The sequence below is a fragment of the Amblyraja radiata genome, unplaced genomic scaffold, assembly GCF_010909765.2.
Source record: "Amblyraja radiata isolate CabotCenter1 unplaced genomic scaffold, sAmbRad1.1.pri S43, whole genome shotgun sequence".
NCBI classification, from domain to species: Eukaryota; Metazoa; Chordata; class Chondrichthyes; order Rajiformes; family Rajidae; genus Amblyraja; species Amblyraja radiata.
The window spans coordinates 434463-459910 of NW_022630150.1; the positions used below are offsets into that span (position 1 = coordinate 434463).

Genomic DNA, 25448 nt, shown 5'->3' on the forward strand with positions numbered 1-25448 from the left:
CCCCCCCTCTTCCCGCCCGGCACGTGGCCCTGTGCCGCCACCATCCGGGTGCGGGCGACGGCAGCGCGGGGGGGGGGTCACGTGAGCGGGTGCGCGGCGGCCATCTTAGAATCGGAGAGAATCCGCAGAGAAGCGGCGACGGTGACGGCGAGAGGGAGAGGGACGGAGAGAGACCTGGGCCCCGGACCAGCTCAGCTCCTGCTCCAGTTCCCGTTCCAGTTCCACTCTGCTTTGTCCCAGGTAAACCCCCCCCCCCCCCCCCCTCCGGCCAGCGCCATCCCTCTCCCTGTCACCGTGAAATCCGCCTCCTCGCTTCACCCCCTTTTGCCCGCTAGGCCCCGGTCCCCCCCCCCCACCTCCCCGTCCTCAAGTAACTGCGGCTCCCGCTTGTCCTCCACCACAGCCCGGCGGCTCAAACCCGCGGTGGAGCCGAGACCCAACAACTGGTTGACATTCAACCCAGAAGGGAAAGGGGAGCGAGAGAGAGAGAGGGCAGAAAAACAAACAAACCAGAGGCCCAATCCGCCGTTCAAACCCCTTCCTGATCAACCCCCCTATTAACATTGTATTTTGAATTTTTTTACTAATTAAACAAACACGCCGTGAAAAAATCTGGACGGCGGGGCACGGAAAACAGACGTGGCAGCGCAGTGGTTTGGGAGTGAGAACCCCTTGGAGTGTTCAATGCCAGGCTTTTGTATTAATATTTCATTCATAATTCACAATCCCTACCCCCCCCCCCCCCTCATTTAACAACAAAAAAACACACACACACACCCCTTCTCCCACCTGTAAATAGATGGCAGTCTGTGCTACTTCGAAAGTTTTGAATGGACGTTTAAATGCCAAGGACCAGAGAATGGACGTTTAAATCCCCGTGTTTGTGAAAGAATGATTTTTTCATTCATAATTCATAAACAAACTCCCCCCCCCCCTCTCCCATCACCCGTAAAAAACACTCCCCTCTCCTGCATGTAAATAGGTGGCAGTTTGTGTTACTTTGAAAGTTTTGAATGGACGTTTAAAATACCAAGGATCCATGTGCTCTGGAAAGGATAATTTACACTATTATGTAAACACAAATGGAATTTGAATTTTGCAGCCTTCAGACACTTTTTTTTGCCCTGACCTTTGTCCCCTGCATTTGACATGGTGCCCACCATCTTGCTAACTCTTTCTCATTTAGAGTGAATTTGAATTGCGAGTTTTAACAATCTTTACACCTAGATGACAGCCCTCCATCTGGGTGATCTTTGTTGATATCCTTGGGAGGGGGAGGAAATAAAGCGGAGATTATCTGAAACATTTCTGCGATTTCGATTTTGTACACTAGGAAGGTGGCGACGGAATGTTTAGAAGAATTGAGACTCTCCATAATAGGGCCTGTTGCAGCTCAAAATAATCAAAAATGTCTTCCTTGTATCTGGTTGTTATTGTCATGTGGGTCATGGCGGATTTAAAAATAAAAAGCATTAGCTTAACTTTAAGGTGGACAAAATTGCTGGAGAAACTCAGCGGGTAAGGCAGCATCTATGGAGCGAAGGGTCTCGACCCGAAACGTCACCTATTCCTTCGCTCCATAGATGCTGCCTCACTCGCGGAGTTTCTCCAGCATTTTTGTCTGCCTTTGATTTTTTTCAGCATTTGCAGTTCTTTCTTAAACAGCTTAACTTTAATGTCCTTTAACAGGTAATAGTAGTCAATAAACTAGTCTGAAGAAGAGTTCCGACCCGAAGCATCCCCTATTCTTTTTCTCCAGAGATGCTACCTAACCCACTGAGTTACTCCAGCATTTTGTGTCTGTTTACTGTTTCCAATAGTTGATTAAAATTGAGAGTTGTACTTTGCAGTTAACATTATTTTGGGCATTAGCAAGTAAACTTGGGAAATGTTATGTTATTGCGTGAATTTAGTTTTTATGTGGGTGTGCAATGATTTTGTGATTTCAAAAGTGATATGGCAAAATTGCTATCTGAGCTAAATGGTTTCTTTGCATAAATAATGGTTTAACAAGATTTATTTTGTATATACATTTGCAACGTTGTGTTGTAGTTTTGAAATTGCGACCCTCACTTGCTTTAACCAGAAGAATTAGTTGCTGTTCACGTGTATCAGTTGTCTAAATTGAAATATAAACACAATGCTGGAAATATTCTGCAAATCTAGTTCTGATTAAAGATCATGAAATACTAACTTGGAAGTTAGTAATGTGAAATAGTAACTTTGTTCTCTGCTTCAAAAATGTTGCCTGACCTCAGAGATTTCTTGGCAATTTCAATATTTTATTTTAAGCTTTCCAGCTGCTACAATTTTAAAACGTCCTTGATTTGTTTACTGATGCCTACTCTCTCTGAAATTAGAAGCCAGAATATCACACTTATTAGTTAATGCCTGATTTTGTGTATGAATGTATGCACACCGTCACCTATTCATTTTCTCCAGAGATGCGGCCAGATCCGCAGTTACTCCAGCATTTTGTGTGTATCTTGTATGTCCACCAAGTTGATTTAGAGAAGCAGCTAATCTACATAGTCCATGCCTGCAATGATATTGATGGAGAATTGTAGAAACCACAATCTCCTACCTTACCATGTCTCTCTAGTCTTTTTTCAAGTGTTTCGGATTCTTCTTCTTTCTGGCATTCCCTCCCTCTCTCCTGCTTCCCGGCATTCCCTTCTGCTCGCTCCCTTTCCTGCCCTCTCCATTCTCCTTCCCCTATCCCATTACTTTATTTTCTTTTTCCCTGACTGTCTTTAGATTTTACTTTTATATTTTCTGACTATCATTGTATTTCAGTTTCCAATTTATAACAGATTGATTGACAGATTCTTGATTAGTAAGTGTGTCAGCAGCCATGGGGAGAAGGCAGGAAATGGGATTGAGAGGGAAAGATAGATCAGCCACGATTGAATGGCAGAGTAGACTTGATGGGCCGAATGGCCTAATTCTGCTCCTTGAACTTATGAACGATTAAGACAAATGAAACTTATCGTAGGATCCTAACGTTTGGATGCATGATGGCTTGAATGCTATCACCTCCTACAAGGCGAAATCAGGAGGCAGCTCAAACGACATCGAAGCATCACTCCCTGACGAGCTCAACGCTTTCTATGCACGCCCAAGCACCCATTCGCCGGGATGGTATTTCAGTCACAGTCACGGTGGCCGACATCAGAAGATCCATCAATGGGGTGAACCTGGACTTGATGGTATACCCGGTCATGTTCTCAAAACCTGTGCAGACCAACTGGCTGGAGTTTTTGTGGACATTTTCAACCTCTCATTTCTGAAGTCTGATGTTCCCACCTGCTGTAAAAGGGCATCAATAATACCGGTGCCCAAGACGAGCAAGGTGACGTGCCTCAACGACTATCGACCAGTGGCACTAACGTCTGTGGTGATTAAGTGCTTTGAGAGGCTGGTTATGGCGCATATCAACTCCTACCTCGACAAGAACCTCGACCCACTGCAGTTTGCATACCGCCACAACAGGTCAACGGTGGATGCGATCTCGTTGGCTCTCCACTCCGCTCTGGGCCACTTGGACTACAAAAACTCGTACGTCAGGCTGTTGTTCATTGACCACAACTCGGCGTTTAATACCATCTTCCACCCAGGCTGGTTACCAAGCGCACGGATCTGGGTCTCTGCGCATCCCCCTGCAATTTGATCCTCGACTTCCTCATCTACAGACCACAGTCTGTCCGTATTGGTAGAAATATGTAATCCTCGATAACAATCAGCACGGGGGGCACCTCAAGGCCGTGTGCTCAACCCCCTGCTGTACTCACTCTATACTCATGACTGTAGTCGGACATAGTGCGAACTCCATCATCAAGTTTGCCGACAACACTACTGTTGTGGGACGGATCACAGATGGTGATGAGTCAGAGTATAGAAATGAGATCGACCGATTGACCAAATGGCGCCATCACAACAACTTGGTTCTCAACACCAGCAAAACCAAGGAACTGATTGTGGACTTTGGAAGGGGTAGGATAGGGACCCACAGTCCCATTTATATCAACAGATGGTTGAAAGGGTCAAAAACTTCAAATTCCTGGGTGTGCATATTTCCAAAGATCTTTCCTGGTCCCAGCACACTGATGCAATTATAAAGAAAGCACATCAGCGCCTCTACTTCCTGAGAAGATTACGGAGAGTCGGTATGTCAAGGAGGACTCTCTCGAACTTTTACAGATGCACAGTAGAGAGCATGCTGACTGGCTGCATCGTGGCCTGGTACGGCAACTTGAACATCCAGGAGCGGAAAAGACTGCAGAAAGTTGTGACCACTGCCCAATCCATCACCGGCTCTGACCTCCCCACCATCGAAGGGATTTATCGCAGTCGCTGCCTCAAAAAGGCTGCCAACATCATCAAAGACCCACACCATCTTGGTCACACACTCATCTCACCGTTGCCATCGGGAAGAAGGTACAGGAGCCTGAAATCTACAACATCCAGGTTCTTCCCCACAGCCAGGCTATTAAACACAACATCAAATAAGCACTGAACAACAACAGTCTATTATTATTTTTGCACTATATCTGTTTATTTATTGTGTATCCATGGTCTATAGACACACTGAACTTTTATCTTCCGTTTTGTATTATGTTTACATATTCTGTTGTGCTGCAGCAAGTAAGAATTTCATTGTCCTATCTGGGACACATGACAATAAAACTCTTGACTATCATGAAGTTACAAAACATGTCTCTAATGTCCCATGTGACCGCTAGGCATGAGTTATTACAGATTTGAAGCATCAAATCCCTGTGCAGGTGTCACTGAGAAATTATTCTGTAAGAATCTTGGTGTCTTTATTGGAGTCAAGAGCATTAGCAGCATTGGTATAACATCTTTCCCAAATACTTTCTCTTTGGAGATATTTATTTATACAGCCCAACAACTTTCCAAAGAGCACTGCTAAACAGGGAGATATCAGGGTAGATGACGTAAAGCTTGCGTATAATGGTAGAGTTTAAAGAGCAATTTTCCTTAGTCAGGCCTTTTGCACCCACAGGTTTTTGTTGGATTGAGTTCGGAGGACTGTAAACTGACGAAAGGTGTCTTGAAAGGTGATGTGGGTGAAGGATTTCTGATAAAGTTGAACTGAAAGTGGGCAGATGGGAATATTTAAATGAGGATCAGAATTTTAAAATTGTTTTCCTGTTATGCATTTACGTCTACTTCAGCAGGTAAAGGGTTATGATGGGTGAACAGGATTTGGTGAATTTAAAGACACAGACAGCATAGTTTTACAGTTTTTGGCAAGCCCTGATATCAGTGTGGTTGAACTCCCATTGACGGAATAATTGAATCAATAGGGTCCACTAGCTTGGAGTTTATCAGCAACTTTCCCTCCTATTGTGTAGCAAAGAACTGCAGATGTTGGCTATTACCAAAGATAGCCACAAACTGCTGGACTAACTCAGTGGGTCAGGCAGCATCTTTGGAGAAAAAGGATGGGTGATATTTTGTGTCGGTACCCTCCTTCAGACTGGAAGTAGAGGCTGGGGAAGAGGTAACAACAAAAAGATACAGGGATGTGAACAGTGGAAACAGTAGGACAACTAGGGGAGGGGGCAGAGAGGGAATGCATGGGTTACTTGAAATGAGAGAAATCAACATACCGCTGGTTTCCCTCCTGTTGTCGGAGTCCTACTAACGTAGTTATTTAAAAAAAAATAGAATAGAATAGAATTAGAATTACCTTTATTGTCATTCAGACTTTACGGTCTGAATGACAATAATCTGGTGCCATTGCCAATTCCTCAAGGGGTACAGTTGTACATGTGCTTGCAATTGTGCAATATTTTTGCCTGAGTTTTCTATCTTGTTAGCATGGGTTGTATGATAGTGTAAAGCCCCATACTAGTTGGCTTGTCCATTCAAGTTAGAATGGCCGTGAGTCTGATTGCTGACTAGTACTATATTAATCAATTTCAGATCAACCTCAATTTATGTTGGCCATTCTGGTTGCCATGGAGTGACCACACCCTAACTACCAGTTTGTAAGAAAGAACTGCAGATGCTGGAAAAATCAAAGGTATGCAAAAATGGTGGAGAATCTCAGCGGGTGAGGCAGCATCTATGGAGCGAAGGAATAGGTGACGTTTCTGGTTGAGACTCTTCTTCAGACTGAAGAAGGGTCTCGACCTGAAACGTCACCTATTCCTTCGCTCCATAGATGCTGCCTCACCTGCTAAATTTCTCCAATATTTTGTCCACCTACCAGTTTGACTTTGATAGCCTGCTGTGATTTAATTTAAATTCAGCATCTAGGTTTTTAATTGAAGAATGGGGAGACGTCTGTGATTTAGAACTGTTCTCTGAGGTGGTTTGGTGCTTTCAGGAGAGGAAAAAATCTTCCAGATGGGATCTTGTTATGATCATGTCCAATGTATAGTAGGGGTGTCGCAGAACTGTATGCAAAAAAATAATTTCACAGTACCTGGGTGTACATGACGATAGTGCCATTGAATGATTGTCTTCCTAATTGCAAATATTTTGGTTTATCAATAGGAATAATTCTAACTTTTACTATTTTGTATTTTGCAGATTTATTTCTTTTAGGTGGTGGTGAGACATCAAGTCATCAGAATAATACTCTGCAAACCTATTTCTGGCTTTAGTGCAGTAAGTCTTACATTTTATGTTTGTGTGCATTGCAATAGCAAAGCTTTAAGTTCGGTATGATCAGTGGGATTTTAATAATGAGCAATGGGAGTTTCTGAAATATTCGTGTTCTGTTCATTTAAATTGAAAACATTCAGTGCATTTATTGTATTTACAAGTTTGGGTTGTCGTAGCAGCAAATGCTTTTTCACACTGCTGCACGAGACAGCTTAAGGGTTTTAATTCCTCCTCAAATTACCGATACACTATGTTGTCACAATGCATCATGTTCATGTAATTTAACATGTGGACAAATAGCTTTGTGTTCAAGCACATCTCATACATTCTGTGCCTTTTCTTTTGAAGGTTTCATTGACACTTGGAATACTGTACAAACACAAACCAAAAGAGGTGCTGAGTTGACATTCACAACCTTCTGATGCATTAGTCTCTATGGCTGCCAGCGCTAGACTTCGTGTCAGACGCTGTCCCCACCAATATCTGAATTAAAAAGCAAACTACAGAAACACGTAAGTAAATATCAGCGCTGCATTTTGCCGGAAAATCAGTGCAGGCACAGACCATGTTCCACATTTGCAGTAAGGGTGTCGGGGGTTATGGGGAGAAGGCAAGAGAATGTGGATGAGAGGGAAAGATGGATCAGCCATGACTGAATGGTGGAGTAGACTTGATGGACCAAATGGCCTAATTCTGCTCCTATAACTTATGAACCTAATTTGTGTTTTATTGTCAAATAGCCTACTGTGTTATTTCTGGATTTGAGACCTTTACCAATTGTTAAAATTGCTGCTGTGGATTGAGAGACCTTATATTCCCCATTTCTTTATGAAATTACAAGTGGCTGAGTTGTGCGGGCAGCGTTCATGCCAGGTTAATCTTTTAGCAGAGTGGTGATTGGACAAGTGTGTAAAAGAGAATGGAGTGCTGCCATCTACAAATAAAGAAATGAAACTGCCTTCTCTCAGACTGAGAGGACCTTTTTAATCCTTTTTAGTCTAATTAAAATGTTTTACCCCACCTCAAAACCAAGCTCTGAAGATGCGAACACAAGTAACAATGCATCCTACTAGCCCTGTGGATATACAGTTCGCATCTGAGCTGTGTGACTACGCTGTGAGTACAGAGGTGCCACATCTCAGGATATGTTAGCCTTTCAGTGCAGCAAGTATTTACCAAAATGGTACTTGGATTAAGATACAAAGACCAATCACGTAAACCCAGGAATTTAGAAGATTAAGATGTAAATTCCCGATTTATCAAGGAAAGTTGTTTCCTCTGGTTGGGAGATTAGGACGAGAGGCAGCGTTGAGAAGTTAAGAGCCAGGCCTTTTCGTCGTAAAATTGGGAATGTTCTATATACAGAGGGTGATGTAAATTTTATAACACATCTGCTAATAACATTTGTCATAGAATTATACACCATTGAAAAAGGCTCTTTGTCCTAACACATCCGTGCCAACCAAAGTGCCTTCCTGAACTCATCCCATTTGCTTGCATTTGTTCCATCTTGACAATCTATGTACCTCTCCAAATTTATAAATGTTATAAATGTACTCTCCTCTGCCACTTCCTCTGGCATCTTGTTCCATTTATCTCTGTGGAAAAACCTGTCCCTTGAGTCTTTAAATCTCTCCCCTCACCTTAAACCTATTCCCTCTACACTGTGATCATCCACATCATCTGCGCCCCTCATAATTTTTATACTTTTATGAGTTCTCCCCTCAGTCTCCAGTCAGCCTGACCAGTCTTTTATAACTCAAGTTCTCCAGGCCCGGCAACATTAGTTTGTATCTTCTCTGCACCCTTGATGCCCCTAGCTCTGTTCTCAATACCCTGGCAGATGAAGGGAGGTGTACCATATACTTTCACCACATTGACTACCCGTGTCATTACATTATGTACTACGTAACTAACTCCCCAGGACCCGGCCGTTCACTGTGTATATCCTGCCCTCATTTAAATTCCCAAAATGCATCGCTTGTTAAGTTCCGTCTGCTGTTCCTTTGCCCACTTCCCAGTTGATCGGAATCCTGTCGTAACCTTAGACAGCCTTCTTCTCTGTCCATCACACCACCATTTTTGGGATCATCCTCAAACATGCTAATTATACCACTGACATTCTCATCCAAATCATTAATATAGATGACAAAGTGCAGGGACCCAGCACTGATCCTTGCAGTATACCATCGGTCATTGATTGTATTCTGCAAAACATTGGAGTCTTCTAACCTGTACCACCCTCTGACCCCTTCCTCCAAGCCAGTTTTTTAACCTGTGGGCTAGCTCGCCCTGGATCCCATGTGATCTAATTTCTCACACAGCCTACTGTGCGGGATCTTGTCCATAGCCTTGCTAAAATCCAGGCAAACAACGCTTTAGACTTTAGAGATACAACACAGAAACAGGCCCTTCGGCCCACCAAGTCTGTGCTGACCAGCGATCACACTAGCACTGTCCTACACACCCCACGGACAATTTTTCATCTTACCAAAGCCAATTAACCTACAAACTTGTATCTCTTTGAAGTGTGAGAGGAAAGCGGAGCACCCAGAGAAAACCCATGCGGTCACAGCGAGAACGTACAAACTCTGTACAGACAGCACCCGTAGTCAGGATCAAACCCGGGTCTCTGGCACTGCAAGGCAGCAACTCTACCGTTGCGCCACTGTGCCACCCCATTGAAGAAATGCAACACCCCTCTGAGCCTTGGAAGTCTCTGCTCCGTGACTGTTAAAGAGTAGAGAAGGGGATTTGAGATTGTATCATGAACCATGAAGATGTGAATTGGTGGCAGTCAGGAGCTCTGAGTAAGCAGCAGAAAGAGCACAACACTACACAAACTAGCCATCCTCCTGTCCCATCCATGAAAGAGTCTGTGGTTCCATCTCTAGCCTTTGTCGGCGCTTCAAAACCAGAGTGGAAGTAACCTTGCTGTCATAGGACTGTCTAAAGAGCAGCAGAGTGGATGGGAGAATCTAACTCCGATTTGTATTTTCCAAAGCCAGATCCCAGATGTGCAATATGGATGTAAAAGTTGCCTAGAATTTATTTATTTATTTATTTATTTTTTAAAAATTAGAAGTACGGTAAATTACAATAACACACAACACATATATCTTAATACATTTTTTGTACCGCTTCATTTTTTTTTTTTTTTAAAGCTTTAAGAAAAAGATAGAAGTAAGGAAAGTAAAGAAGGTGCGCAAGAGTTGTGAAGTGCAGGAGAGTGTTGGGAAAAGAAAGCCCCTTAGAAAAGAAGTTAGAGAAGGAAGTAAAGTAAGAAAGTAGACCCTAGAAAAGAAAGAAAAAGAAAGTAAGGACAATCGCTCTATTATAACATTAAACTCCGCAGAAAGACTACCAACCAAGTCTGTTTTTGTTGTTTTATCTCCCAATGCCAGGTCCTGATACCATTTATTTATTTATTTATTTTTAAAATTACTATTGCACCTCATGCTTGTAATAGGTCCATAAACGTAGACCACGTCTTTTGGAATTGGTTTGCTTTATCTGCTAAGAGGAATCTCATCTCTTCCAGATGTAATGTTTCAAACATATTTGATATCCACATTTTTATTGTTGGTGTGGGCGCATTTTTCCAGAATTTAAGTATGAGCTTTTTTCCCATTATTAGCCCGTAATTGAGTAAATTCTTCTGATACACGTTTAATTCAGGGATACCTTCCGATATCCCAAAAATGATCCATTCTGGTTTTGGTACCAGTTTTATTTTAATTAATTTTGAAAAAATATCAAATATTCCATGCCAGAATTTTTGGATTTTTGTACAAAAAACAAAAGAGTGCGCTATGGTAGCTTCTTGACACAGACATTTATCACAGATTGGTGAAACATTAGGAAAGATTTTATTTAATTTAGTTTTTGAATAGTATAGTCTATGTAATGTTTTGAATTGGATAAGCGTATGTCGTACATTGATCGAGCATTTATGCACCTGTAGTAAATGTTTATCCCAGCTCTCTTTTGAAATTTTTATAGCTAATTCTTGTTCCCAGTCTCTTCTAATTCCGTCTGTTGTGGGTATTTCTATGTTTAAAATGATATTATATAAGTGTTGCCTAGAATTTAACCCCAATTATTATTGGTTGCCTTTGTTTTCTTTGGTATTGAGTAAGGACATTATGAGGTTCTGACTTTTGGAGTATCATTCAAAAAATTGATGATAAATGGGTGCCATGTACCAGAGAGTCGTTGATGTGGGACTATTTACTGGCTTTTTAGCAAAGCTGCAAATATGCTTTTCTTGAAGGCGCTGTGTGAAATGAGACAACTGGGAGGTACCGTGGAAATCAGGGCAGAAAATTGTGTAATTTTCCACAGTTTTGCATAAAATTCTCTTGCCTAGAGTAGGACCAGAGGACATAGGTTTAAGGTGAAGGGGAAATGATTTTGTAGGAATCTGAAGGGAAACATTTTTACGCAAAGGGTGGTAGGTGTATGGAACAAGCAGCCAGAAGAAGTAGTTGAGGCTGGGACCATCCCAATGTTTAGGAAACTGTTAGAGAGGCACATGGATAGGACAGGTCTCCGGAGTGGTCTGTGTGAGTGGGTTTCGGCCCGAAACGTTGCCTATTTCCTTTGCTCCATAGATGCTGCTGCGCCCGCTGAGTTTCTCCAGCATTTTTGAGTACCATGGATAGGACAGGTTTGGAGGGATATGGACCAAACACAGGCAGATGGGACTAGTGTAGCTGGGACATGTTGGCCCATGTGGACGAGTTTGGCCGAAGGGCCTGTTTCCACGCTGTATCACTCTATGACTCTATGACTAATTGATCCCTTTCTTAACTCTCGTATCTGTAGAATATTGGATTATTGTTAGGCTATGAAGCTCAGCCACTGAAAATGTTAGGTGGTTATCATGAATTTTGGCTTGAATAATTACTGCAAATTAGATTTTTTTAATTTACTGAAGAAGAAGAATCTTGACCTGAAACTTCACTTATTCCTTTTCTCCAGAGATGCTGCCTATGTTACTCCAGCATTTTGTCTTTCTTATTCACAACTTGTTATTACTCAATCGTGTTTTGGGTTATTATTTTCAGTGATTGAAATCTGATATATTTTCAAAATCGTACCAATTCAAAGTTGTGTGCTGGAGTAACTCAGTGGGTCAGGCAGCAGCTCTGCAGAACATGGATAGGTGACATTTCGGGTTGGAACCTTTCTTCACTTTGTCTTTTTTTGTAAGCATGCATCTACAGTTCCTCGTTTAAAAGACAAATCTGCATGCATCAAATATTAAGGCAGATGAACCAGTGTGGTGCTGTCACAATCTGAGTTTTTTTTGAGCTGATTAACTCTCATGTACAGAGTTCACAGCCCATCCTATCAATTTCTTATGCTGTGCTTGAGCCTCTTCTCATGTTTCCTCATCATCATCATATCTCCTTCCTTTCCCTGTGATTTAAATGCACCCATTCTGCTCAATTGCTTCTGTCATGGTGGTACACCCTGGGTAAAGAAACTTCTGGATCTACTTTTCAATTTTCTGGGGACTCCTCAGTTGTTGACCATTGATTTTTTTTTTCTCTCTGAAAGCGAAAGCGAAAGCGACCTCTGAATGTCCATAACAAGCTCTCCAAGATCAAATCTCAGCCCTGGCTGCAGGGCGACCAGAAATTTGTAGTTTTCTCTTGCGTCATTTTAGGAGGCCAAGCAATAATCAATGCCATTGTGACGAGGGCACCTCTGTTTGTATGGGCAAGATATCCACAGGAACCATGTTCCTGGTGATAAAGATTGGAAAGATGTAATGGCAGTGTTGGTAGAACTGCTTAGTGCTACATGGAAAAGTGTTGACTGCTTCCGTGACCCACATTAACAGGAAAATCAAATAGCAAGCAGATTTTAAACAAGTGTCCAGCTATTATCAATTTTTGGAATTGTCACCTGAGAATGAAGCTAGGCTGCAAAATGTTACTTGGCCAAAATAGTTACTCAAAAACACTTTAGTCAGTCCCCTAAAGACTCTTCATCTGTTTTTAGTGTGTTTTTGGTCTTGGAATTCTCTTGGTGTCCTCTCTCTTAAACTGGTTAGAGAAAGCTCTGTCCTGTTTTAGACCTATGGTTCACGTTGTCGACGCACCTGTACTACATGGTGTTGTAGCTAAATGTTGGACTGCGGAGACTCAAGTTTCTCAGACTATAGTCAACGCTCCTATCTCATAAAATGTAAGGAAGGCAAAAAGTTGCAGATGCTGGAAATCTAAGCTTAGGAAACATGGGAATGTTCAGCAGATGCCCTTGGAAGGCGAGGGTTAGCGTTTTGGATTTGTGACATTTTGTCCGAGCCTAAACTTGGAGTAACTTGAAGTATGGAGAGAAACTAGAATTAAATGAAAAGCATGCTAATTGTTAATAACATAAATCAAATCGATCAACACTTGAGCTTAATTTTGCCACTTGGACTCTTCAGGTTGGAAAAAATTAGTGCATGGGCAGCAACAGCACATAAAATGGCTTGGGGAAAATGGAGGGTGGTTTTACAACCAATTGCTCAGCTGGCATGTTTTGGTTGAGAGAGTGTGACTTCCTGTTTTGAATCATCAGCTGCAATTGTAGATGCTCTGGAACGTAAGCGCTGGGACCTTTAATAAACTTATGGCCATTGATGTGGTAAATTTAAGTTGGTTGCTTGTGTTTGAAGATCTTGTATTTAGATAGAGTGCTGCAAAGTTTATAGACACAAAACGCTGGAGTAACTCAGTGGGACAGGCAGTATCTCTGGATAGAAGTAGTTTATTTTAGATCGAAGGTAGATACAAAACGCAGGACTAACTCAGCTGGTGAGGCAACATCTCAGAAGAGAAGGAATGGGCGACATTTCGGGTCGAGACCCTTCAGACCTGAAACGTCGGCCCTTCCTTCTCTCCTGAGATGCTGCCTCACCAGCTGAGTTACTCCAGCATTTTGTGTCTACTTTCGATTTAAACCAGCATCTGCAGTTCTTTCTTGCACATAGTTTAGTTTAGAGCTACAGCGTGGAAACAGATCCTTCAGCCCGCCAAGTCCACGCCGACCAGTAATCAAGAGTCAAGAGTGTTTTATTGTCATATGTCCCAGATACAACAATGAAATTCTTACTTGCAGCAGCACAACAGAATATGTAAATACTGTAAACAACATAATATATTCGGCCATACACTAGTTCTATCCTACACACTAGGGACAATTTACAGAAGCCAAATAACCTACAAACTTGCACGTCTTTGGAATGTGGGAGGAAGCATGAGCACCTGAAAAAAACCCACGCTGCCCCAGGGAGAACGTACAAACTTTGTACAGACAGCATTGATGCTCAAGATTGAACCAGAGTCTAGCACTGTAAGGCATCAACTCTACTGCTGTGCCTGTCCTTCTGGCTTTCTTTGACAAACTTTTACAAACTGAAGCTCAGTTCCTTTTCTCCCTCGGTATTACTTTTCATGCCCATCGTACTGCACAGTTGATCTGGGATCTTACATGGGCTTATTTGTGTAGTGTGAAGTTGTGATTTGTGAGAGATGTAACAGAATTTTATTTTCTCCAAGTGATTACAATAAAGGATACTTTGACTTTGACTACAGCACAGCCCATTTAGTTGCCACAATATCATCATGGAAATGTTTGTGGGTGTACTTTCTAAAAGTGATTTGGAGATGAGAACGTTAACCATCTAGTGTGGAGTTGGAATCTGATGTGAATAAAAAAACTTGCAACTATCGAAGGCCTTTTGAAGCCTCCATATTTTAAAACATCAGGACTAGGAGCAAGCAAAGGGTATTCTGCCCTCTTAGCTTCCTGCATCATTCATTGTGACAACTTGATATTCTACCTTATCTTGAGCTTTACAGAGTAACCACTTAATATTTTTAAACATTAACTGGGGCACGAGAGAACTTCCTTCTAAGTAGTGAATATTGACACAGGATCAGACACAAAGTGCTGGAGTAACTCAGTGGGGTCAGGTTGCTTCTCTGGAGAATACAGATAACTGACGTTTTGGGCCGGGACTGTTCTTCTGACTTTGTTTCTACATTGAAACAGGGTTTATGGCTTCCTGAGAACAGAAGCACTAATGTTTCATCCAAAAGTTTCAGTCTAGATTTTTGTGCTTGTGTTTCTCGGGTGAGACTCAAATTCCAAATTGGAGGGGCAAAAGATCCATATACACTGAGCCGTGGGTGACACAAATGTCCAGATGCACTCTTGAAGTTCAGTCGTTGATGTTACATAGCAGTTAATTTGTATAACAAACAGTGATTTGAATAATAACCTGTTAATGTCCTGTGGTCAAAACGGTGTAGAGAAGAAAATGGGGATGTTTATCTGTGGTACACTGATCAACATGAAACCTCTTTGAGTAAAATTTGGGAGTTGTTACGGTCAGTATTGTTTTGTGTGCAGTTCGTTCAGATTGTTAATTGTTTTCTGGGACTATTTTTTAGTGTAACTATCATGCAGATGTATACTTTGGTTTAAGTAAAATGTATATCCACTTGTGACATTTTATGTTTCCTTTTTACTTGTGCTATTTTTATTCCTTTATATGTATTCTTTGTTAGCCCTGTATGGAAGCTGCAGCTGAAATTTGATCCATGGTTCTTTCAAGCTGATGCGACTAGTGCTAACTGGCTTGGTAAATCTGACTTGGCTCTGCTGACTGGGGGCTTTGAATGGTGTGGGCATCTGGACTGTTCATGGGCATGAAAAACTGGGTTTTTTTTCTTCCTCTCCATTTCTCGTACCTTGATTTACCACGATGATGCTTCCCTTCCCTCCCTCAGTTATTGCTTCCTAAATGACTACGGTTTCCACATTTGCATTTTTATTTCATTGGTTCATTCGATAGAAAATTGTCGGCTAGGCCAACATCTGTTGCTCGTCCTTAAGTGGTTAGGTGCTGGTGGGCCACCTTTCTTCATGACTGGCTGTTGCCATTTGAGTCCTTGGACTTTGATCCAACGATGAGGATTGGCAGTATTTCCAAGTCGGGATGCTTTTTACTGAAGAGAGGCACAAAGTGCTGGAGTAACTCAGTGGGTCAGGCAGCATCTCTGGAGATAAAGGATGGGTGGCGTTTCAGGTCTGGATCCTTCTTCAGACTGGATAGTTTATGGTTTGTATTTGATGATGCATTTTCTAGATGCTGTGCAGCTGCCTCGTTCTGCCTTAAATGAAAAAAGGAATGCTTGATGTGCTGGTTGGAGTAACAGTCATTGGGATTGCTTTCAGTAAGATTCAGTTAAGTTCATCCACACAATTGGAGAGCTTAACTAAACTTTAATTTGGAAATCCACTCCTGATTTGTTAGTGTGTAGGAAGGAACTGCAGATGCTGGTTTATACTGAATATAGACACAATATGCTGGAGTAACTCAGCGGGTCAGACAGCATCTCTGGAGAAAAAGAATAGGTGACGTTTTGGATCGGAACCCTTCAGACTGAAAATAGTGGTGGGGGACGGGGAATAAACTGGAGGCAAGGAAAGGCCAGGTCAAATCAGGGCAGGCAATAGATGACATCGGGAAAGGTGGAGCCTGTAAGGGCCCATTGTTGGCTGGAGACGGTGTGATAACACGAGGGATACAAGAATACCAACAGTGGAACTGATAGGAAAACTAGGGAGGGAGAAAGGGGAGAGGAGGGAATGCAATGCAGGAGTTACTTGAAATGAGGGAAATCAACATTCATACTGCTGGGTTGCTTGCTGTGGTGCAGATGTTTTGGGGAATCATGAGGTGAGTTGCTCACTATAGAATCCAAACAGGCAATTTGTACACAGGATAAAATCGGATGATTTGTTTTGCTGATATTGATCAGGGAGTTCACTCCGTGAGTTTGTGAACGCTGCTTTGCCTGAGATGCCATCCTTTAGATAAGCTATGTGAAGTCTACACTCTCTTTTATGGCTCTGCATAGAATAGTCCAAGGGATTATTTGAGGAGGTGCAGGGGAAATATTTTCCCATCCTTCACATTCTAACCTCAGCCAGCATATCAGATTATTTACTTGATTGTTGACTTCATTGCTTTTCTTGGACCTTGAAGTGTTTGAATTGGCTAAATCACTTCCCTGACTGTCTTTGGAGCCAATTGCCAGAATCTAATGAGGTAGAATCTCGACCTAACTCTCAAAGAATCCAGAAATAATATTAAAGAGATGGTGACTTGGTAGTGGTCTGAAAGTGCTAGTTAGTGATCAGATAACCTTCAGAACTTAGTTTAGGTTAGGTTAGAGATACAGCGTGGGAAAAGGCACTTTGGCCCAGTGAGTCCACACCGGCAAACAATCACCAGTACACTAGTTCTATGTGACACTCGGGACAATTTACAGAAGCCAATTAATCTACAAACCTGCTTATCTTTGGAGTGTGGAAGAAACTGGAGCACCTGGAGAAAACCCATACGCTCACAGGGAAAATGTACAAACTCCGTACAGACAGCACTCATAGGTAGGAGATTGAACCCGGATCTCTGGCGCTGTAAGGCAGCAACTCTACTGCTGTGGCACTGTGCCGCCCGTTTACTAGAACATAGTAAACTTCAAAAGCTTGAACAAAGCTGGAAGAAAAGTAGGCTTGTAAATGTAAGCCATGTATTTCTCTTCACCTGCAGTGAAGACAACCAGGATCTGAAAGATGAAAGAATGGTTACCGTACTTTAGGGTATGTCTGCTTGGCATGGTCAACAAGATGTTTGCAATGATCCTGCTGAAAATGCTGGATTCTTGCTGAGAAAAGTTAGCCTGAGAGCCAGTGTGAATTCAGAGCGGGTCTGACAAGTTCTTCATTCTACACTTGTTACAAGAAAACAAATCTGAGTTATGGACAGCTCACTGTGTCGCATTTGTTGGCTGGAAAAGGTGATTGACATGAACAGGAATTACATCTAAAAGATCTCATTCAATATTTCTGTTCAATAAGATATATTCTCCCGACTCTAGGAGTTCTGTATGAGATGAATGAGAATGATATATTTCTACTAGTATGAAGCAAATATGCATTTTGGTGCCTATTATCTTCGGCATCTTTAATCTGTGATTTTCAAAAGTATCATTGCATACTAATTGAATGAATTTGGACAGCTCCTGTTCAGCAGGAGGCAGTTTCAGAGTAAACAGTGTCATTTAGCTTTCAACTTGGGATTCATTTACCGATGCCACATTTATCTAACTTGCTTGATAAATTGAACATTTTTATAAACAAGTTTTCTGGATGCACTAATTTGGCATCAATATTTAGGCCAATCCTCCTGCCATTGGGAAGATGGTATTGGAGCCTGAAAACTGTTAACGTCCAGGTTTAGGAGTAGCTTCTTCCCAACCAAATTAGCTCCGAACTACATAGACTTGGGCATGGTTTTTGCCGTTGCAATATTATGTTTTTTTAAAAATATAAATGGAACTATTTTTTGTTTATTATGGTATTTACAGAGTACAGGTCCACCACTGATTTTCTGGCAACTGGTGGTCCTGCACCCCTTTAAGCTCCCAGGTTGCCCAATTCATGATAACATTATTTCAGAAATAAATTTGAGCCTGTTTTGAGATTTGCAAAGATGCAAGATCCTCTGCAAGAAAAAAAATACTTTCCATTCTAAATGGGTAACTTATTCTGCCTCTTTTTCTCTCAGAATCTTGTTTCAATAAAATCACATTTAATCTTCACATGTTTTGGTCATTTTGCATTTGGTCAAGAACGGGATACTGAATTTTCTTGGTCATAATGGGAATAAAAATTGTCTGACTTTTGGTTAGGCTGTATTCGGCGTATTGCCCTATTACAAGAAAGATATGGAGACTTTGGACAGGGTACAGAAGAGATTTACCAGATTGCTGCCTTGCTTATGGGGTATTAGCACGTCGGAGGTTGCAGTGAGACCCGATAGAAGTGTGTAATATGATTTTAGATAGGGTAGAGACGGCCAGAACTTTTTTCTCAAATCAAATACTGTTGAGCATATATTTAAGGTGAGACAGGCAAATTTTCAAGGACATGTGTCGAGCAACTTTTTTTTTAACGTGGGGGGAATTGGGTGACTGGAACCTGCTGGGGGTGGTGGTTGAGGCAGATATGATAGTGGTGTTTAACAGACATTTGGATAGGCATATGGATATGCCAGGACTGGAGGGATATAGGTTATGGGCAGGTCGATAAAATATGATTTTGGCGTCATGTTCGGCACAGACATTGTGGGCCAAAAGGCCTGTTATTGTGCTGTACTGATCTATATGCTAAAGAGAAAAAAACTGACACACAAACGGACAAACTCGGAACTTCAGTTTGATTAATTGGTAGCATATACACTGTATAGTATATGAGGGTTTTTTTCTTTTATTTTTCTTTTTTTCTTTTTTGTATGGCTTTGTCAATATTTGATTAGTGTTCAAATGTAAATAATTTGGTGTACATATAGTGGCTGGTGTACATATAGCTGCTAAATTTGTATAAGATAATTACAAGCAGTTGAATAAGGGATAGGAATTAATAAGCTTTGGCTTCTTCCTGCTCCTTTTCGGACACATATGATTTCATTTATTTATAGATATTGTTTATGACACTTTATAAATATTTTTGTTTTGTTTTTTGTATGCTGTTTCACACTTGCTTTTTATTCTTTTATTCTGCTCGAAATAATTAAATAAATAAATAGATAGATAGATAGATATGTGACATGTTGGAGCTGATATTGTAGAACCTAACAGCCAGAGTTCCATCTCAACCTCTGGGAGGAGATGATGAGAATGTGGGGAGAAAAAAATATGGGTTTCATTTTAATGGGTGGCTTGTGGCTGGTATGAATTTGCTGGTGGATATGCAAGCAGCTAAGTTGGTCTTGGCACAGACATTGTGGGCTGAAGGGCCTATTGCGCTGCACTGTGTTCCATGTTCTGACGTTGTCAAATGTTGAGTTCCAAGAGTGCTTCGTGTAACATTTTTGCCCTGAACCTTGTGAAAGAGATAAGCTTAAAAATGCAAGTAAAATGCATGCTTTTCAAGCATATGCTTTTAATGTCAATATTGTTTTGAAGATAGCAGAGTGGGTTTGTTGTCAGAAGGTTAACCGTTAGTTATGTGTCTAGTAAAACATGCACTCGGAATGAAAAGCAATCTGGCATTTTGGTGCCTTTCCCCCCAAAAAATAGTTTGCATACTTTAATCAACAAAATATTTTGAATTGTTTTCATGACTCCTAGAACAGTTTGAGAAGTGGTAGCAAGTTAGCCGTAAGTTTGAGTGGTTGTTCTACGGAAAAGTACAAGAGAGTTCTTTTGTTCGTGGTTCAATGAAACCTAAGAGGCCTTGTTCCTGATCACTGGACATTAATGCAGGCGGACCATTTTCTAAGAAAGTAACACCATCTTCATGCTGGGTTTTCCTGTATGAAGTTCAGCACAGTTCAATAAGGAAAACAAAATGTTAGCTTTTCTTCCAAGAGGATTCTTGATTAGTACAGAGGTTATGGGGAAAAGGCAGGAGAAGGGTTCGGAGGGAGAGATAAATCAGCCATGGTGGAGTGGACTTGATGGGCCGAATGTCCTAATTCTACTCCTATTCCTTATGATATGAAGATTTGAGTACAAAAGCAGAGATGTCTTGCTGTATGGTCAGCAACTGGAATACAGGGCAGTGTTTGGCCTTTAAATCATTCTGTGCTCAAGCTATAGTTGTACCATGACGATTCGGGTCTCTAAACTTCTTAAGTTGTGGTACTCAGAAAAGCCGATACTGGGTTAGCTTGAGTTATCAGGGAAGATTCTGTTGCGAACTGCACATATTGTAATGTTCAAAACAGTGAACACTTGGAAGTGGTGGCTTTAGAGTAATTAAGGGATTTCTGTGACTGCAAAAGTAGTATGCAGATTTTGATGTGCAGCAACTATACAGAGACAATTATAAGGTATTCATTGTTTAATTGCCATGTATACTATGTGAATGTTGAACTGCATGGATAGATTGAATAAAGTTGACCTGTAGACATGAGTTTAGAATGGGATGTGATCTCACTGAGATATTATTGTAAGCGAAGTTGTTATACTCGCTGCTTCATAAGGTTGGCTGTAGGCCATTGATACACAAGAATGGCTACAGTTCAGTGGTGGAGCAGACATGGATGGGGAGGGGTGTTGCTGCTTCATGCCATAAGGCGTATTTAAAATTATGTTTTGACTGCTAAGTTAGGGGCAGGAGGAGGTTTGTCTCAAATCTACCAGTAAGGGTATCATTGATTCTTGCTCCTGATTAATTGTTATCAAATCGGGAAATAACAGTACATGTGTATTTTTATCATCAGTCCAGCAGCAATTGTGGTTGGTTAGGCCAGCGATGAAACTGGATGCCCTCTACTGGAGTATGTTTTAGACAGGTGGCAGCAAGCTTTTTTCTTAACCACTGAACAACTCCTTTTTGCTTTGCAATCCCACAAGTGTGGATTGCATTGCATTGCTACATCTGAGTGGCAGCTCTCCATGGGTGAGAGTTATTAGATACCTCAGTTGGATCCTGAAATTGGCACACCATTGGGGTAGCTGTGAGCTGACTGATAATTTTACTTTTAGCTTTTCTCATCTGCAAGAACTATTTGTTCACCTATTGCAGCTTACCACTTCCCCCCAGATATTTACCTGTCTTGCTGTTTCTGTTAGAGAATTACAATTGCAGCATTTAAAAGAAAATCAGTTTGGTTCCAAACTATTCACTACTGAGAATTAATTGACATTGGTTCTGATAAAGTGTAAATTTTGAGCGCCCATATCTAGCTTTCTTTAAGGCTAAGTTCTTTAAGATTTTGTTCCATCAATGGTATTGGCCTCATGTTTAAGAAAGTACTGCAGATGCTGGGGAAATCAAAGGTGGACAAAAGTGCTGGAGAAACTCAGCGGGTGAGGCAGCATCTATGGAGCAAAGGAATAGGCGACGTTTCGGGTCGAGTCTGAAGAAGGATCTCGACCCGAAACGTCACCTATTCCTTTGCTCCATAGATGCTGCCTCACCCGCTGAGTTCCTCCAGCATTTTTGTCTCCCTTGGTATTGGCCTAAGTAAACGGCTTTGGCCTAATCATGTTGTCAGGATCCCTTTGAAGTAATGGGAGAATCAGTTTTCCAGTATGATTTCTGCTGGTTTACCCCCAAAAAAACCACTCTAAAACAGAGTGCTGCAATTTTGACAATCCTTTTGTGTTTTTAATTTTTGAAGTTCCTGGTGAAATACTTCAAATTTAAAAATTGTTATTATTTCCTTGTTTTATTGATTTATCTTAACCAAAATGTTTATTATTATGTACAGCTGAGTTAGCCATCTCTCATGGTGATACAGCGTGGAAACCGGCCCTTCGGTCCAACTTGCCCACACCTCTTCCCGTCTCCCATCAGCCAACCGATACAGAAGTGTGAAAACGCACACCTCCAAATTCAGATACAGTTTCTTCCCAGCTGTTTTCAGGCAACAGAAGCAGCCTACCACCAACTAGAGAGCGGTCCTGATCTGCATTATTAGAGACCTTCATACTATCTTTAATCGGACTTTACTGGACTTTATCTTGCACTAAACGTTATTCCCTTCATCCTGTATCTGTAAACTATGGACGGCTTGATTGTAATCATATATAGTCTTTCTGCTGACTGGATAGCATGCAACTAAAAAGCTTTTCACTGTACTTCAGTACACGTGACAATAAACGAAACTAGACTACTTAAATTATTGGTGGTAGATCAGAGTCAGTGCTGAGGAAGTTACTACTGGGATTCCTTTGGGAGCTTTCAATGTGCCCTTAAAAGCTGCAAGCATTCTTCATACTCAAGCTTTACACATCCGTGTGACCGTGACGTATATGAGAGATCATCTTTGAATAGAACGTGCATTTGAAAATTATTGACAAACATGAAAATCCAATTTTCTGAAGAAAGCATTCTCCTCACGATTTGGGGGAAGTTGAAAATTTCCTTTCTCCCCGTGCTTGAGGTTCCTTAAAAATACTTGTGTCTCGTAATCGGCAAGACTAAGGACCAAGAGCTGGAAATTGAATTTACTGGAAAACCACCACCTGCAGGCACCCCTCCCAATCCCTAGATCATTCTGACATGGAAGTTTATCGTTGCTGAAACTCTAGAAACATCTTGTGGATATTTCTTTCCTATTGGAGTTTGAGTGGTTCAAGAAGGCTCCTTGCCTCTTAGAGACACCTTGGGGAGGCCCGTTGGCATAACGGTAGAATTGCTGCCTCACAGCATTGGAGACCTGGGTTAAATCCTGACTGGGTGCTGTTTGTACGTTCTCCCTATGATGGCGTGGGTTTCCCCTGGGTGCTCTGGCTTCCTCCCACATTCCAAAGACGTACAGATTTGTAGGTTAATTGGCTGCAGTAAAAATTGTAAATTGTCCGTAGTCGTAGGATAGTGTTAGTGTATGGGGATCACTGGTCGGCGTGGACTCAGTGGGCCGAAGACCCTGTTTCCACGCTGTATCTCTAAACTAAACTTAAGGAATGGTAACAAATGCTGCTTTTGTCAGCGCAGCTCAATGACTTAAGATTTTTTTTAAATGGCCAGGATTATTCTTGCATTGGCATCCGGCCTACGGTGAATGGGCTTCTTCGGATAATTCGCTTCCAAAAATTACTCTGATTTACAGCAGAGTGGATTTTGATAGAAAAGGTGACCAGAGGGATTCAATTGGAATGCTCGTGCTTGAAGACAGAAATTTCCATAGTGCTTGAGATTCAGACTTATGAAGCAATATGATGTTGAAGGGTCATTGGTATTTGAAAGTCTGAAATCGCTTTGGTGTAAAGGTGCCGACGTTTTGGACTGGAAAGCTTATTCTCAGATAGCAAGTGGCACGCATGTGATTGGTTGCAAATGAGTTGCCTTTTTTTTGGTAAACCAGCATCTGTTTTTCCTTGTGTCTGCAAATCAGCATTCAGTTTGAGGCAGAAGGTGTTGAAGCCTAATGATCAATCATTTTAAGCGCAGCCTGTTGATTCCTTGAATATTTTGCAGGGGCTGGAGCAAAGCAGCCTGCTTTGGAATTGGGAATAAGATCCAGAGACATAGGAGCAGAATTATGCCATTCAGTCCATTGAGTCAGCTCTGACATTTGATCATGGCTGATCTATTATTCCCTCTCCTGCCTTCTCTCCGTAACCTTAGACACCTTTACTACACAAGAACCTATCAATCTCCGCTTTAAAAATGACTTGGCCAGCACAGGCATCCGTGGCAATGAATTCTGCATATTCACCACCCTCTGGCTAAAACAATTCAATAGACAATAGGTGCAGGAGTAGGCCATTCAGCCCTTCGAGCCAGCGCCGCCATTTAATGTGATCATGGCTGATCATCCCCCTCTGAGGCAGAGAATTCGACACTCACAACGCTCTGTGAGAAAAAGTGTTTCCTCGTCTCCGTTCTAAATGGCTTACTCCTTATTCTTAAATTCCTCCTCATCTCCATTCTAAAGGTTTGTCCTTTTATTCTCAGGCTGTGCCCTCTAGTCTTAGATTCTCCTACGACTGGAAACATCCTCTCCACATCCACTCTATCTAGGCCATTCATTATTCTGTAGGTTTCAATGAGCTTCAGCTTTGGTTGGAATGCTTTCATATTCTGTTGTTATGCTGGCACAATGCCATGACTAAAGTGTAGGAGCCCCCAGGGCTGTGAAGGGTTCCTGAAATATGTTGCGTGATGTGTACATCTTTTTTGTTAATCCTCATCAATAAAGGGATAGAGGCAACTCCCTTGTTACAAGCTTTCGAGTAACCGAAATTTGCCCTTGCAGATTTCACACATCTCTCCCTAAAATTTTGAGGTACTGAATAAAATTCACTCTTGCACAATTTATGTGGAGGGAAGAATGATAACTGAATACAATTTTATTTTCAACTTCCCTTTCTTGATGCACGCGTGGATGATTCGACATTGTGTTACAGAAAATAACAACGCACTGTTTTCTAAGAATGCAATCTTGCCCCATATCGTAGTCAGAGTAATCTTTTCAAAGATTTAATCTCAATAAATGTTTATTACCAGTTAAAATATTGTAGGTGGGCAATTGCTCAACCATCCTGCTTTTGTTGCAAAATCCCAATGGATTTTGTGATTCAAATCCTTTAGGATTCCAGTGAGGGAATGGTGGAATGGAGACTGTCTCTAACCCACAGCCATCCACGTTGGTTCAAGACCTATAACTAAGTTGGCGGTCAATGGAAGCTAAGTGACACTTGAGACGGACTTCAATCTTCACCTGTGTGTGTGTTTGTTACAAACCTCGGGTTCCAAAAGTGAATTTAGAATGTTGACTTGACCTTTCGCCGTTCATTCCGTTTCAATGCAAATATAATGACAGTTATAATGGGATTCTGTTGATCTAGCCGAAGCTAATGGTAATCTACTTGACACAAGCCCTTTCCCTTGTGCATGTTGGCGCAGACAGTAAGCGAGGATGCAGTGTGTTTCTGTCTGCTCGGATGTGCAAGTACAACATTTTATCATTTGTTTCTTCCTCTTGGTCCGAACTGTTTTGATTCTTTACCACTTGTTGCCATGTTGATGTGAGAAACTCCTTGCATGTTAGAAGGTGGTTTCACTTGGAGAGAAATGCTTTTAAGAGTGAGTGAGATGCCTCACATCCCACAAATTCTCTTTCCACTTTCTTTCCCAATACGACCTCAACAAATTACCCCAAGGCAGTAATTTTATTTTCTGTTTTGCTCCTCCCTGCCTCCTTTTGCTGCATACATTAAGGCCACCAAACTCAGCCGAGAGCGTATTTTAGATGAAGGACTTTCGTGCCTGCATGGCCA

At 41.6% G+C, this 25448-nt stretch overlaps 1 protein-coding gene across 12 annotated transcripts in view; it reads left to right on the forward strand.

The window, feature by feature from the left end:
* The first annotated feature begins 74 nt into the window (after positions 1–74).
* The window catches only part of gigyf1 (GRB10 interacting GYF protein 1), a 112900-nt gene continuing 87526 nt past the window's right edge, over positions 75–25448 (forward strand). For 11 of the 12 annotated variants that reach the window (XR_004410756.1, XR_004410757.1, XM_033016329.1 and 8 more), the window contains exons 1-3: positions 85–240; positions 6565–6642; positions 6988–7151. The gene's annotated coding sequence lies outside the window, so the exon portion shown is untranslated. Of the gene's footprint in view, positions 241–6564; positions 6643–6987; positions 7152–25448 lie in introns of all 12 variants that reach the window. The other variant, XM_033016328.1, reaches the window with a different exon arrangement.